Source organism: Mesoplodon densirostris, chromosome 5, assembly GCF_025265405.1.
Source record: "Mesoplodon densirostris isolate mMesDen1 chromosome 5, mMesDen1 primary haplotype, whole genome shotgun sequence".
Classification (NCBI taxonomy): Eukaryota; Metazoa; Chordata; class Mammalia; order Artiodactyla; family Ziphiidae; genus Mesoplodon; species Mesoplodon densirostris.
Window position 1 is genome coordinate 29,351,392 of NC_082665.1, and position 17,322 is coordinate 29,368,713.

Genomic DNA, 17,322 nt, shown 5'->3' on the forward strand with positions numbered 1-17,322 from the left:
AAAGGTGCTTAGCTCCCTGCCTGGTATATGGATGGTGACCAAGAACCCCAAGAACCAAAGTTAAAAGGAAACAAATACATTTTTAGAATGTTGTATCTCAAAACCAGGGTGGCAATTATAGATGCAGGTGTAAATGAAGCATTTTGTTGAGTTCATTGACCTACTTTTGAACTTTACTACTGACTCTCAACTTTTCAGTATTGCTCCCAGAGTAAATGTTAACTTTATCAACAGAGGATAAATAGTTGAAATATTTTCAGTACATTTTCCAGGACTTCTATATGGTAGACAGAAATCAAAATGTGTTTTCTTCTCAGCTTTACATGCTCTGTGATGTGTCCCTTCTGTTTTTCTCCCTATCACCTCTGCTCAATTTCAGTTATCTCCTCAGTCCTTTTTCCATTCTTTCAAAGCCTGCATGCTGTCTGGTAAGTATGTGTTTGCTACAACTTCTCCTACTGGGTTGATTTTGAGTTACCCTTCTCTGCCCTCAATTTCCTTCTCTGACTGCTCCTGAAATATACTCCTTTGGGGTCTTAGGAGGAAGTGACAGTGTAGTGAGGCCTTGGAAAAGAACTACAAAATAGAGAGTGAGAAAAGGGACTAGAGCAGAAGAAGAGGAGGTGGCCCATTCTCTAGCTACAAAACCAAGGTTTATATGTACAGCTGACTGCTAAAGAAATGAGTGGGGTTGCTTTGGGCTTGTTGTGTTCTTCCTTAATTTGTTTGTGAGTTTTATTCTACATGAAAGGTTTGGCTGTGTAGTATAGTGAAGTCAGCCCTGAGATCAATTCTTGGCCATTTGTTAGCTTTCTGACTTTAGGCGAGGTAGCTGTTTTGTGCCTCCGTATCTTCTTTGTAAAATAGGGGATAATAACACTTTATACGTTGTTAAGAGGATTGAGATGTTATGCTCTACAGCAGTGTATCAATAAATGTTTGTTCATTTTCCTCTTCCAAAAATCTATCTTCTTCTTGTCTCATTCTATACTTTAACAACAAACTAGACTGAATATATGAGTATGCAAAATGTTGGCTTTTAAACTCTAAACCGTATCCATATAACTCTTCTTTCAAGTCCATATTTTGGAGGCGTCTAAGTTTCTCTCTTAGATAATCTGATTTGAAATCAATTGTATGGGTTCAGAACTAGTCATCTTCTTTCTAAAGTGCAAATAATATATGCAAATTGGCAATTTTTAAAATGGAGTTAATTTCCAATGCTAAGCAACACAGTAGGAAGTAAAATATGGTGTTTGGAAGAAGGAATGAAAAAAATGAATGAATGTCAGTGGGTATGTATACTTAACTCAGCCTCCCATGTGGACATAGGGTATTTGGGGTTTACTTTTTGTTACCATTCTTAATTGTGCCTGTATTACTTGTTTAGTCTTTTCCTATTTAGGTAGTTCTACTGCTATGGGTACTGATACATGTGTCAATCACAGAGAGACAAGGCACTCCTTTATCAATATCCATGTTGACAACTGATCCCATATATTTTATATATGTTCTTTCCTGTTTTGCAGGGTAAGAAACTGTCATACAATACCATTTAAGGCCTCCAACCTCTCTAAAATGTCATTTTGTAGGAACAACTAATTGAAAACCCCTGTTGTTTGTGTATCCATGGCTTAATAAGTGGGGAGGAAGGTCACATGACAATAGTTCCGCACTACATTTTCATGACAAATGACAAATGAAGAGGCCAGTGCTGTCCTTAGATCCAGAACTGCCCTTAGCTGTTTCTTTAAATCAACATTCTTCTTCTCTCTCAGCCTTAACTTTCCCAAGTGAATTTTTTTATAATTTTACATATCAGTGTCCAAGACATCTGAATATTAACTTGTGTACAGAAGTTTTTCGTGTTTATTTAGAGTCTTAATAATCTCACTGATTTTTAAATGTATTGTACTCTGTGCTTCATGTTTTTAAAAACGGAAGTGATATTAAATTGCTTCTTCAATATAGTACAATTAGAAACATAATTTACATTTTGGGTGATGTCATATAATTAATATTTTTGTAACATTGTCAGTGATGGTATTCAGTAAATGAGGTGAAACATATATGGAGATGTGTTTTATATTCATTAAATTATTTACTCATATATGCAAGTATGACATGTTGTATCTCAGGAGGTTGAAAAGAGCTAAAGAGTATGTAGCCTTAGAAGTGTAAGTGTCATAGGTTTGAATGCCACCTACTTCAATTGGAGAAAAGTCATTTTCTTGCATCAAAGCTGCCAATTATCACAGTTCATGATATTTCTAGGAAATACCCCTAACAGAAATAACAGCTGTAATCCAGCTTCCTTAGTATTGATCTTAGTGATAGTATGTTTCTTAACAAGTTTTTTACTTGTACAGTAATAGACATTTCAGGATGTGGATATAAACCAGATTCTGCAACTAAGATAAAGAGCAAGGAAAACAATTTTGGGAACCTAAATGGCTTGCTACTGGAAAATTAATTTTATTCATTTCAGGGTTCTAAGATTTTTTAACTGAATTTTTAAATCAGTATCAAAATACCAATATCAACATCATTTCAAATGTCCATATTATTGTATTAGTACTGTCATTTTTTCATTGTGACATTTCTGTCACTAAATAAAGTGATCTGGTAGGACTGAATTTCAAAGTATGCCCTTTTCTTTATCCAGGTAATGTTATGCAGACAGGAGAGCTATAATATAATGTTTTGGAACAAACTGAGAGAAGGAGAAGGGTGATCCTTTTTGTTTGTTTCATAGGTGAGGAGATACTGAGGAGCTATATTGGGCAATAAACTTTGGAAATGTTGCAGATTCTCTCCATTCCCCATCTCTAACCTGCGTTCCACATTTCAGCCAGAACCCATTCTGTAACACACAAATCTGGCCTCATTGCTCTCTTGCTTCAGTAGTTTCCAACCCATATAAATTATGATCCCATTACATTCAAATCTACACTATTTAACATGTTGTATCAGTTTCCTAAGGCTACCATGATAAAGTACGCACCCTGGGTAGCTTAAAACAACAGATATTTATTATCTCACAGTTCTGGAGGTTAGAAGTCCAAAATCAAGGTGTTGACAGGGCCATGATGTCTCAGAAGCCTTTACAGAAGGATTTTTCCTCTTTTCTTCCAGCTTCTGGTAGCTCCAGGTTTTCCATGGCCTGTGGCAGCATAACTCCAATTTCTGCTTCCATCTTCACATGGCTATCCTCTCCCTTTGAGTTTCTATGTAGCCTTTCCTTTGTGCATGTGTGTGTCCAAATCCCCTGTTCTTTTAAGGACACCTGTCATGTTAGATTAAGGGGTCACTTTAATCAAGGATGACTAATTATGTCTGAAACAACCCTATTTCCAAATAAGGTCACATTCTGAAGTACTGGGGGTTAGGACCTCAACATAGCTTTTTGGAGGGATACGATTCAACCCATAACACATGGCCTCCAAATCCTTCATAGTCTGGCCTTAAGCCACCTGCCAGCCCCAGCATCTGACTGTCTCCTCACTTGCCACACCCACCTTCTGTGGGGAATTACTCCTCACTCCCAGACCATACCAAACACTCTCATGCCTCTCGCCCTCATATACTCTTCTCCTTGCTGGAATCCCCCTGCATTTCCCCTTGTCTGCCTGATAAATTCCTATTTGGCTCATTATTACCTCAAGTACTCCTGAGAGTTTTACTTCCTTCGTAAAAATTTTCCTTATATCTTCAGACAAATTAGCAATGTGCCCTCTATGCTTTCCCTGCTCATATACCCTGGGTTGATACAAAACACATCATGTTGAATTGTCACTCTATGGGTCTGTCTTCTCACTAAACTGTAAACTCTCAGATGGCAGTGCCTATGCCTCTCCATCTTTGGAAACCTGGTAGAGTGCCAGGCCCACAGTAGACATTCAAGACATATTTGTTAAACAAATAAGATAGGGCCCCACTTCCATATCTTGGAATACAACGAGAATGATGAGAAGAGTCGAGAAGGAATATTTTACGCCTGTGGGGCATTCAAGTCCCACTTAGTCTTCTCTGTGTTTGTTTGCTAGAGGGATTTTGCCAAATCTGCCTCTCTGGGGCAAAACAGTGTGTCACCGGGAAGGCGCTAAAGCATATTAAGGGTTGCTACACTCATGATGGCCAGAGGTGTGATGGCTTAAAGACTAGCAACAGATTTCTACAGTTTCCAAATTGGTACTGTCTCTAGGTGGATTGTATCCACCTGCTGATTATCAGTGGAGGAGATGACCTTTGCTGGCTGAAATAAAGAAGTTGGCTCTGCATGAACCATATGACATACTGACTGATTGTGCTAAGAGCTAGAAAAAAAAATTACACATTTTCCCCTAAGTATTTATCATCTTGTAAAGAAAGTTTATTTTCTCTTTCAAAGGAGAAGTGTTAGTTTTCTAAAGTGTCATCTCTACAAACATGAGTTAACAAGTTCAAGTCAAGCTTTAATATTTAGAGAATTATAGGGCCAGTATTTTAGTGGAGATGGGACCAATAAAATTTCTTTCAATAGGAAAGAATATATTTCACTCCAGTGAATGCTTTGCAGGAAAGCTTCTCGGCTCAAAATTAGATGTCCTAGAATCAGGAGCCGAGTTGGTAGAAGAGGAAATTTGGTATCCCATGTGCATAACATCAGGATAAGCACTTTACTGGAAAGCTGTTAGGGTAAAAACTTATGTTAAAAGATGTTCAGCCTTAAGAAAAAATGTGATATAAATCAATAATAGATCATGCATATTGCCAACAAACACATGAAAGGATGCTCAACATCACTCATCATTAGAGAAATGCAAATCAAAACCACAATGAGGTATCACCTCCCACCAGTCAGAATGGCCATCATTAAAAATCTACAAACAATAAATGCTGTAGAGGGTGTGGAGAAAAGGGAACCCTCTTACACTGTTGGTGGAAATGTAAATTGATACCACCACTATGGAGAAGAGTATGGATGTTCCTTAAAAAACTAAAAATAGAACTACCATATGACGCAGCAATCCCACTACTGGGCATATACCCTGAGAAAACCATAGTTCAAAAAGAGACATGTACTACAATGGTCATTGCAGCTCTATTTACAGTAGCCAGGACATGGAAGCAACCTAAGTGTCCATCGACAGATGAATGGATAAAGAAGATATGGCACATATATACAATGGAATATTACTCAGCCATAAAAAGAAACAAAATTGAGTTATTTGTAGTGAGGTGGATGGACCTAGAGTCTGTCATACAGAGTGAAGTAAGTCAGAAAGAGAAAAACAAATACCGTATGCTAACACATATATACGGAATCTAAAAAAAAAAAATGGTTCTGATGAACTAGTGGCAGGACAGAAATAAAGACGCAGACATAGAGAATGGACTTGTGGATATGGGGAGGTGGAAGGGGAAGCTGGAGCGAAGTGAGAGATTAGCATTGACATATATACACTACCAAATGTAAAATAGATAGCTAGTGGGAGGCAGCCACATAGCACAGGGATATCAGCTCAGTGCTTTGTGACCACCTAGAGGGGTGGGATAGGAAGGGTGGGAGGGAGACGCAAGAGGGAGGGGATATGGGGATATATGTATACATATAGCTGATTCACTTTGTTATACAGCAGAAACTAACACAACATTGTAAAGCAATTATACTCCAGTGAAGATGTTAAAAAAAGTAATAGATCTTTATCTTCATTAGCAAGGTATGTTGACATATCTCACTGATTTCTCCATAAAAGAGAGTTTTTTTGAAAGTGGTTTATAGTCTGTGTGTTTCAAAATTTTTGCAAGTTTTTTTTCTGATAATGTCTAGTTAAACAGTTATTCTGCCTGCTATAATCCTTTCTGGTTTTGAGGGGTACTAATTCTGAGATTTCAATCCTGATACTTGTGAATCCAAAGAAATGGCCTAAACTGCACAAACCTATAGAGTTGAGTTATTCATCCATTCAACAAACACTTCCTGACCTCTCCCTGTGCCAGGCACTGTGCTAGTGCTAGCAATAGGGGTGGCCTCTACCTTCTAGGTAACCAAGACAAACAAACAAACAAACAAATAAAAGCAGTTCAAAAAAAGGTCAAGCACCTATGTGTATTTAGTTGGAGAAGGCCCTCTGTGGAGGTGACATGGAGGCTGATGCTTTAAGAATGACAAGGAACCAGTCATGTGAAAGTGAAGGGAAGAGCACTTCAAACAAAAGAAAGGGCTTGACTAAAAGCCCAAGACACAAAAGAACTGAATGGTGTCCAAGCACAGAGCGAAGACCAGCATGACTGGATCAGGGAAAGAAAGGAGAGTGGCCCACACAGGCAAAGGCCATAGATGTCCAGGCCTTTCTGGTCATGAGAAAGTACAGAGTTGGTTTGCAAAGTGCAATTACAAATCCACAGTTACATGCTTATCACCAAATCTAAGTGAAAGCAGAACTGAATTCTTCTGTAGAAATTTCCCCTGGTTGGTGGCTGAGGATAAACAGCATATTCAAATATCATTATAGCATGTGACAGTGAGAGAACAGCAGGTTAAACTAGCCATGGCAAACGTACCAGCATTGGAAATCAGAGGCTAGACGCGTTCCCAAGAAGTTGGGTCACACTGTGACCACACTGTAGAATGAAAGTAGGACTTGAAAGCTTAGGAATCTAATGCTTTTCTACTATGTATTTGAAGGAGAGGGGATAAAACTAGCATTTGTTAAGATCGTCTATGTATCAGGAATTTTATATATGTTGTCTGATTTAATCCCAACAATAATCTCACGAGGAAATACTATTTTCCCCTTTGACCAATGAGGCAACTGAAAGTCGGAGAGGTCAAATGTTGGGCCCCAGTTTATATAGTTTGACTGAACTCAAACCTACGTCAGTCTTCCAAAGTCCACACACTCTCATCACATCACAGGGCCTCCTTGGAAGGGTGAAATGAGGAAAAGCAGACCCCAAACCAGCCTTGCTCAGCAGAGGACTAGTAACCAGAGCATGTAACTGCTGCAGTGGCTGTTTTGAGTGTCTAGAATCCCATGCCCTTGAAAATAAAACAGGGAATCCTATTTCCTTCCAAATAGATGTTAGGTTTCAATTAATCAGTTAGTGTTAACTTGGCTATTTGATTCACCACACTACTTGACTGACAAAGAAAAAACAGATTTTCCTTTCATTTCTCACAAGTATAGCTGCAAATGTTATGGAAAGTTTTCATATTCGAGAAGAAAATAGAATTGAATTGTGGGTAACATACTTGTAAAATCCTGTAAATGATCACTTGATTTCTCCCTTCTCAGAAATGACAAATACAAATGCTTTAAAATTAGAATGCAGAAGAATTCTCAAGAAGAAGGGTTTCTGAGGACCTGTGCCTTGCTGTGGCTTCACACTTTATTTGGAAACCTCAGTTTGTATGTGTTGGGTTGGCGTGGGCAATGTGTACCTATTTATATCATACTTGGTCTCCTAAGAAGTTCTTCCATTACTCTTTGTATTAAAAGGTAAAGATGGAATTCCATATAAATGAACACATACATACATGCATATATACACATGTATCCATACATATAAATACATATATATGCATACATATGATTTAAGTGTATGTATGTATGACACTGTGAAATTTGATTTTGCTATATACATTTTTACATTAAAAACCTTCACTACAATCATATTCTATTCATTTCTTTTGTAATTAAACTGATATGCAATTAAAGTATTCCATCTTAATTATAGTCAAAGTTGAAGGGATGAAGGTCCCATAAGGGGTTTTGATTAAGTAATAGGCTATACAGTTACTATCTCTTACAGCTTTAGCATAGTTGCAAATGTTAAGGTATGAAAAATAATCTGGTCACTCTTGAATCTGCTATAAATTTTTTTGATGAGTGAAGGTAGAAAGGAAATAGAAATAATTTTGTACTTCCTGTATAAGAATAGCTTCCTGAGGAAGCTCATATATATCTCTCCAGGAGTATTTTATTAATATATTTTTCTTCAACTGGTAAAGAGAGGAAATCATGGTCTATTGATCAGCGTAGTCTACCTTCCTCTTGTGCTTCTGGGGAAAGAAGTATGAATTAAGCAGGGGATTTTTTATGACTTTAGAAGTATTTTAAAGCCTACAGTTTTTAATGGAATGAAAGATTTTTTAAATTCTATACTGCCTTACAATTTCCAGAAGTTTCACACACTCATTGCTCCTCTCCCCTTCCCTCTCCCTGCTGGTAACCACTAGTTTGTTCTCTATGTCTGTGAGTCTGCTTCTTTTTTGTTTTATTGACTAATCTGTTGTATATTTTAGATTCCACATATAAGTGATATCATGTAGTATTTGTCTTCCTCTGTCTGACTTATTTCACTTAACATAATGGCCTCCATCCTTGTTGCTGCAAATGGCAAAATTTCATTCCTTTTTATGGCAGAGTAGTATCCCATTGGGTATACATAACATATCGTCTTTATCCATTCATCTGTTGATGGACACTTAGGTTGCTTCTATACCTTGGCAATTGTAAATAATGTTGCTATGAACATTGGGGTGCATGTATCTTTTCAAATTAGTGTTTTTGTTTTTTTCAGATACATACCCAGGAGTGGGATTGCTGGGTCATATAGTGGTTCTATTTTTAGTTTTTTGAGAAACCTCCATACAGTTTTCCACAGAGGCTGCACCAGTTTATATTCCCACCAGCAGTGTATGAGTGTTCCCTTTTCTCAACATCCTCTCCAATATTTGTTATTTGTGTTCTTTTTGATGATAGCCATTCTGACAGGTGTAAGGTGATATCTCATTGTGGTTTTGATTTGCACTTCCCTGATGATTGTGAAGTTGAGCATTTTTCATGTGCCTGTTGACTATCTATATTTCCTCTTGGGAAAAATGTCTATTCAGTTCTTCTGCCCATTTTTTTAACTGGGTAGTTTGGGTTTTTTGATGTTTTTTGATGTTGAATTGTATGAGCTGATTATATATGGTGGATATTAACCCTTTATCAGTCATATCATTTTCAAATAGCTTCTCCCATTCAGGTTGTGTTTTTGTTTTGTTGAGGATTTCCTTTGCTGTGCAAAAGCTTTTAAGTTTAATTAGGTCCCCTTTGTTTACTTGTGCTTTTGTTTCCTTTACTCTAGGAGACAGACCCCCTCAAAATAATGTTGCAATTCATGTCAAAGATTGTTTTGCCTATGTTTTCCTCTAGGAATTTGTAGTATCCAGTCTTACATTTAGGTCTTTAATCCATTTTGAGTTTATTTTTGTATATAGTATTAAAGAATGTTCTAATTTTGTTTTTTTTTTCATGTAGCTGTCCAGTTTTCCCAGCACCACTTATTGAAGAGGCTGTCTTTCCTCCATTGTGTATTCTTGCCTCCTTTGTCATTGATTAACTGACCATAAGTGTATGGGTTTATTTCTGGGCTCTCTATTCTGTTCCATTGATCTATGTGTCTGTTTTTGTGCCAGTACCATACTATTTCGCTTACTGTAGCTTTATAATACAGCCTGAAGTCAGAGAGCATGATTCCTCCAGCTTCATTCTTCTTTCTCAAGATTGTTTTGGCTATTCGGGGCCTTTTGTGTTCCCATACAAATTTTTAAATTATTTGTTCTAGTCCTGTGAAAAATACTATTGATATTTTGATAGGAATTGTATTGAACTTGTAGATTGTCTTTGGTAGTATGGTCATTTTTAACAATATTAATTCTTCCAATCCAAGAACATGGTATATCTTTCCATCTGTTTTTGTCATCTTCAATTTCTTTCATCAGTGTCTTATAGTTTTCCAAGTATGGGTCTTTAATCTCCTTAGGTAGGTTTATTTCCAGGATTTTATCCTTTTTGATGCAATGGTAAATGGGATTGTTTCCTTAATTTCTCTTTCTGATAGTTCATTGTTAGTGTATAGAAATTCAACAGATTTCTGTATATTAATTTTGTATCCTGCAACTTTACCAAATTAATTGATGAGCTCCAGCAGTTTACTGGTGGTGTCTTTAGGATTTTCTATGTAAAGTATCAAGTCATCTGCAAAAAGGGACAGTTTTACTTCTTCCTTTACAATTTGGATTCCTTTTATTTCTTTTTCTTCTCTGACTGCTGGGGCTAGGACTTGCAAAACTATGTTGAATAAAAGTGGCAAGAGTGGATATCCTTGTCTTGTACCTGATCTTAGAGAAAAAAACAAAGGATTTTAATTGTACTTGTACTATGCTCTGATAAGAATTAATTTTAAAATGTTTTTATGCAAAGTTAGTTCAATTTGTTCAGTCAGTATTTTACTATGAACAGAATTTCCTTTTAGCCTAATGAGACATAATGCAGGAGGTACTGGATTATATTCTTAGTTTAAAAATTACTTTGAAGATTTTTAATAAAAACATTTCTGGGCTTCCCTGGTGGCGCAGTGGTTGAGAGTCCGCCTGCCGATGCAGGGGACACGCGTTCATGCCCCGGTCCGGGAAGATCCCACATGCCGTGGAATGGCTGGGCCCGTGAGCCATTGCTGCTGAGCCTGCGCATCCGGAGCCTGTGCTCTGCAACGGGAGAGGCCACAACAGTGAGAGGCCCGCGTACTTCAAAAAAACCAAAACAAAACATTTCTTATTGTTTTAGACTATCTATAAAGAATGAAAAGGCAAACTATTTTCACAGGATACTGTGTTTCTGTGCTTGTGAGAAGAATCTGAAAATGTGGAGAGAACACAATTACTTAAATGTGAAAATGGATTTCTATTGAAAAGCTTCATATTTTTACCTGCCTTCTTCCTACTGTGTCATACCAGTAGCCATGTCTTATGTCAATCTTAAAAATTATAAGGTTGGAGTGGTAGTGATAGGGATCAGTTTTATGTAATTAGCTACATGCTTCATATAATTAGGAGTTTAGCAAATAAGATAAAGAACACAAATGTTTTAAAGGGCAGAATTAAAGAAGAGAGTTGGAGGTGATAAAAATGTGAATAGTTGGCAAAGCTAGACTTTGCTTAAATGTAGCATATCATCTATATACATTTACCAAAAAGATGCAAACCCACAAATACAAAGACATTTGGTAAAAGGATAGGAGAAGAGATGCTAGCTAATGTTTGGGATGATGGAAGGTGAATGGAGGATTGGAGCAAGGCAATCTCAGAACCTGCAGAAAAGGATGTTGCAATGAAGTGAGTTAGTGTGCACCAAGGAGCCCCTCAGAGCCTCAGCATTTGAAGCCTGCAAGGAAACTAACCTGCTCCTTCACAGCCCATCCAGGACATGGGAGGATTATTACCTGCAGAACTTAAATGATCTCAGAGAATAGAATTTCAGAAGCTGCCATTTAGGGTTCTTCTGATAAAAAGGCTTCCTTGCTGCCTGATCACTTAACAAGCCCACCCATTTACACAGAGCTTCCAGTCAGGATTTTTATACCATGCTCTTAGTGATATATCAATAACCAAAAGTCACTAGGCATTTGAAGAAAGCCTCAAAGATGAAAGACAGTGGTCAAAGCAAACAGTGGTAAAAGAAATCAGAAAGAGACAAAAACAATGAAAAGAACAGAAGGAAATTATTAAAATGGTAATTAATAACCTCAGATATATAAGAGAACTTATTCCATTTATATTTTAGTTCTTAATGTTTAGTACATGCCAGGCACTTTTCTACTAACTTTATAATAGTGTCTTTAATCCTCATAGCAATTCCTTTGAGGTAGGCACTACTATCATGTCCATTTTATAGGAAGGCTACATAACTAGCCAAGGACATCTTAGCAAATGGCAGAGCCAGGATTTGAACCCAGGTAGTCAACTTAAAGTCCACCCTCTTAACCATTACATTTTACCTCCTTTCCAAGAATTAAAAATAGAATGTTCTCAAAACCTCACTTTTCTTTAGTTAGTTTTTAAAATATATTGCTATTAAAATATACCCTTGAAGTAAAAGCTAAGACCTCAAAAATAACCTGTACCCATCTACACTAACCCCCCATTCCATCCCCTGACTCTCTGCACCCAAGTAAATCATTACACTAAAAGCTATGTTCCTCACTCTTTTATTTTTTATACTGTGTATGTATTTTTCTAAAGAACATCATGCTATATGCAATTCTTCTGTGAATGTTCTTTTCACTTAATATTGTATTTCCAAGATTCATCCATGTCACTGCATGTTAATTGATTTCATTAATTGTTACTGCTGTATTTTAAAAAAAGAACAAAGTGTTATGAAAGGAAACAATAAGAAGTTTTACAAAACAAAAAAAAATTTTAATAAATTTATTTATTTATTTTGGCTGGGTTGGGTCTTCATTGCTGCGCATAGGCTTTCTCTAGTTGCAGCGAGCAGGGGCTACCCTTCATTGTGGCGTGCAGTCTTCTCATTGTGATGGCTTCTCTTGTTGCGGAGCACGGGCTCTAGGCACGTGGGCTTCAGTAGTTGTGTCACGCGGGCTCAGTAGTTGTGGCTCTTGGGCTCTAGAGTGCAGGCTCAGTAATTGTGGCACATGGGCTTAGTTGCTCCACGACATGTGGGATCTTCCTGGACCAGGGTTCAAACCTGTGTCCCCTGCATTGGTGGGCAGATTCTTAACCACTGCACCACCAAGGAAGTCCCCAAACAAAATATTATAGTTAAAAGAAAATATATATTAGAATAATTAGTAGAAAAATAATGGAATTTCCTAGAAAGTTAAAAAAAAATGAAGAAGGGGAAGAAGAAGGAGAAGAACAAGAAGGAAAAGAAGGAGGAGGAGGAGGAGGAGGTGGAGGAGAAGAAGAAAACAGAGAAATATAATACAATGAGAGTATCAGTTGGGGTGTCTAACATTGTACTAATAATATTTCCAGAAAAAGAGAACAGAGAAAGAGATGAAGACTTTATTAAAGAAACAGACCTTAAGGTTGTGTGTTTCAAATTTGAAGAGCCATTGAGAGAGCAGTGCAGGGAATGAAAAAATAAACTATATCAAGACACAATATGACATTTTAGGACATACCAAGGATAAAAGGAATATATATATATATATATATATATATATATATATATTTATTTATTTATTTATTTATTTTTCTTTCTCTCCAATGTCATTTGTCTTCTCAACAAAACTTTGGAAGCTAGAAGACAATGGAGAGGCTTTCTAAATTCTGCAGAAGAATAAAGTTAGAATTCCAAGTCAAAATAGCATTCAAATGTTAAGGATCTACAAGGTCCTAAAACATTTCCATTAGGGAGGTGTGTTTCCGCAAATGAAAGAATAGACAAAAAAAAATAGTGTGAGATTCAGGTCAAAGAGGATCCAAACCAAGAGGTGATTGAGAATTTCCATTTAAGCCTCAGTACTGCATACTTAGAGATTAATCACACCCCACTGAAACAAGGAAAAAATAAATTTGAAATGTTTAAGCATTTAGAATTATAAGTATGGTGACTGAACTTAAATGTTCAAAAAAAATCAGTTGATAAATTTATTGGGGACATTTATTTGGGATATGTTAGCAATTATGAACTCCAAAAATAAACAACAAGGGGAACACAAGGCACTAAACATAATTTTACTTATCCATGAACAATATTTATAAAATAATAAGTAATGATTTAACTAAATAATTATAAGAGAGTAGGGAAGTGAAAGGAGTACAAAATCCTCAAGGACAGGGCTTCCCTGGTGGCCCAGTGGTTGAGAGTCTGCCTGCCGATGCAAGGGACATGGGTTTGTGCCCTGGTCTGGGAAGATTCTACATGCCGCGGAGCGGCTTGGCCCATGAGCCACGGCCGCTGAGCCTGCTCATCCGGAGCCTGTGCTCCGCAACGGGAAAGGCCACAACAGTGAGAAGCCCATGTACTGCAAAAAAAAAAAAAAAAAAAAAAAATCCTTAAGGACAAAAACAGGAATCAATAGACAATGTCTAATACATAAATCAAGAAAGTATGGGCTTATCATGTAGAAAAATGAATTTAACCAATGAGAAAAATGCTTTTAATATTGGAGGGATAAAACAAAGAATTGAAATAAGTCTGGGTGTATAAACAGATGTCACAGGGAGCTACTGTTAGGGTAAACATTTCAGTTTTTACAAAATATTAAATGACATTTAGAAGTGTAAAAGGGAAACATATTATAGAAATGTGAAGATTATGACTATAAATTTGGGTGTGACATTGAGGCAAACAAAGACTGTAAGATTAAAAGTCAAAGGTTAAGAGAATAATAAATATTTTTTAGAAACATAAATTGGGGAGTTATAGCTCCAGATCAAGGAGAAAATAGAATATGCTTATGGTAGTAACTTCAGAGATAATATCAATTCGTAGATGGATGCTTTATCAAAAGGCATCATCAGGGAACTTCAGAACCTAGGGAATTTCATAGCATGTAGACAAATCTAATCTGTGCTCCAACCCTGACTTTTATAAACGTGAAATTAGAAAAAAAATGATTTTAAAGATTGCATTGAGAGGATCTGGACTCTTTACTTAGAGTCACAACAAGGTAGCCTGGGTGGGAGAAGAAAATTGAAGAGGTAGCAGTTTTGTCTATGTGGTACTGAGTCTTAATTAAAGAATAGGGTTCTAGATAGTTACACACTTACTGATTTGATATTTTTATACACACCTACTGATTGAAACACTCTCTCCAACCAGTAGCTCAGCATTACCCTCCCTCTCCCCAGTCTTTACCATTCCTGACCTTAACCCCCAAATAAATCACTCCCATTTTATGTCAGGTCCTTAGGCATAACTATGGTATAGAGTGATGTTTATGAGCTGAGATTTTTGGATTGAACCTTGACTCCACCACTTCCTAGCTGTGCAAACTGGGCACATTACCTAACCTCACCTGGAAGTTGAGGATGAAACTGTTAGTACCAGCTTATGGAGATTTTTTGAGGATTACATGGGAAATACGAATAAAGCACAAAGCACAATGCAAGGCATATAATAAGTACTCAAAATTAATAGTCACCATTATTATTATTAACTTTGGGAATAAGAAGACTTCATGAATATTAAACTTTTAATCATGAATGTATGAAATTTTGTTTTATCATTACTTATTTCAGCTACCACTTAGAAAGTATATATCTATAATTTGTTGAAATAATCTGAGTAATTTGCATATATTTAAAACTTATATCCCCTAAATGTTTTAGTCACTGATGAACTGGTACGCCTCATTTTTTGTTTACTAAGTCTTCTCTTATGTTGTTTTCAAATACCTTGCCTTGCATAGATGTGATCTAAGAAGTTCTTCCTTTGTTTCAAAAGAGTTTCTTCCTGTATGGTTCTTTAGGTTCACCATTCATCTTAGACTGTTGGTCCTTTTTCTTTATCTCAATTCTCTGTTTCTTCTACAACTAAGATAGTGAGATAATGTGCCACATTATCTCTTTAGAAATTTATATAAGAAATAATGTCACAACACCAGGTTCTCTCCCAAGAGGCTTCCCAAGATATCTAGGGCCTCACCAGCAGCTCTCCTCTAGCAGAAGCATAATGTTTGCAGCACACCAAGAGTGGATCCCTTTTGGGATACACTCTGATTAACCACCATAGCATTTTTTAAATTTATAGTGAGAAATAGCAATTGCAGAGTTTCTGGGACTTGTTGTCCCTATGAACAATGCATTCTCTTTCTGCTGACAGGAATTAATCTGTGATTTGAATTTGATTATTCATGTTTTAGCAAACTATCAATAAATATTTATTGGACTGCTGAAACAACTCTTTTATGTCTCACTTTACTTTCTCATAAAATACACCCCAATAGCTGTCATTTGTTTGCAATTTCCTTAAAATGTTGCCTTACCCACTATGACGCAGAAATTGTAACCGACATATATGCCACGAAGTCCCAGCCTTTTTTCACCTTGCCTGTGTTAAGACCATTAAGGTAATGTGTGAAAACAAAGCAATGAGACTTTGCTCTTTTGCAATTTCCCTGTTTGGGAACGTCTTAAGCAACATGTGGCTTCGTGGTTCAATCATGACAGGGGATTTGTGTGCTCAATACTGACTTTCTACCTCATTCCTGTTCTATATACCTTTGACTTTAGAATTTGCTATATCACTCTGGGTCACTCATTAAATATCTTGATAGCACCAGACTTCCACAAAATAGGAGATAATCAATCACAACATTTGCTACTCTGTCACCTGAGATTTTCTGAGGACAAATATGTTTAATACAGATTGTAATAGCACCTCAAATGTCATACCTGTTTTTAATCTCTGGAAAACATTTTTCTCGAGTAGAAGAGAAAGTTGGAAAATTGCTTTTCTCATCTTTAATTCTGAGGGAAAAAATTTCCAGCTTTATTTACATTTAAAATATTTCTTACAGTATTAATGGTGGTAAAAATGCCTAGAGATCATAAATTGAGATTTTTCTACAAGCCGCTTGAGTGCAATACTTTTAAAAGCTGCATATAGTCCAGCTGTGGTCACCATGAATGTGAGTGTTCTCTATTCTTTACTTGTGATTATAGAAATACAATCTATAGCAAACATTATCCCAAACATAACTGTTTGAAATCCATGAACATTTCTTGACATAAAACATTTCTTAAATAAGTACATTCTTTATTGGCATTTCCTTTTATTCTCACCAAAACCCTAACATGTGATAAGCACATTCCCATGTTATTGCCTGAAGTCCACAACTGAATTACATTTCTACTCACAGATGAAGAAATGGGGCCACAGAAGTTGCAAATGTTTCAGTTAAGAGACACATTTTTTCATGACTTTCAATTTCTGAAGTAATGAAAAAATTTTTACTTAGATCACTGCTGTAACTTAAGCCTGAACAGAAAGTTTGAAAGGAAGCATACTTGTAGGGAATTACCCAACCTCAGAGTCCTCAGGTTTCTCAGTGTTACCCTCTGTGTCATTATTTTGAAAATACCAGCCTGAAAATTCTTGAAAAATATAATTCTGCTCTTAATATCCAGTAGAAGAAGCATATTAACCATAATCTTGACAAGTGTATTCCTTCAATTCTGCTATAGAACATAAACTATTTTTTAGCTAGTCAGGAGGCTCTATATATTGTCAAACAGCATACAACAGATGCTCAATTTAATATTCATTAAATGAATCAGGGAAATTTGAAAACTAGAACTGGGTTTCGGAGAGTAGGGGCTTAGAGGTCTGAGGGAAGACTGAGAAATAGAGGCAGTTGATTTGTAGAGAAGCTGCTTCTTAAGAATATGGTACCACTGTTTTTCACCCCAGGGGTTTTATAAATAAAATCTAGGTTGATTTCCTTTACAAGCCGGTTTTACTAGAAGTGGAATTTCAGACATTTTACAAGTCTCCCTTTGGTAAATCACTAATTAATAAGAAATCTTGAATT

The 17,322-nt window shown here is 36.5% G+C and overlaps 1 protein-coding gene across 1 annotated transcript in view; it reads left to right on the forward strand.

Moving 5' to 3' along the window:
• Positions 1-17,322, forward strand: part of SAMSN1 (SAM domain, SH3 domain and nuclear localization signals 1) — a 144,609-nt gene that overhangs the window by 74,744 nt on the left and 52,543 nt on the right. The window lies entirely within an intron of this gene.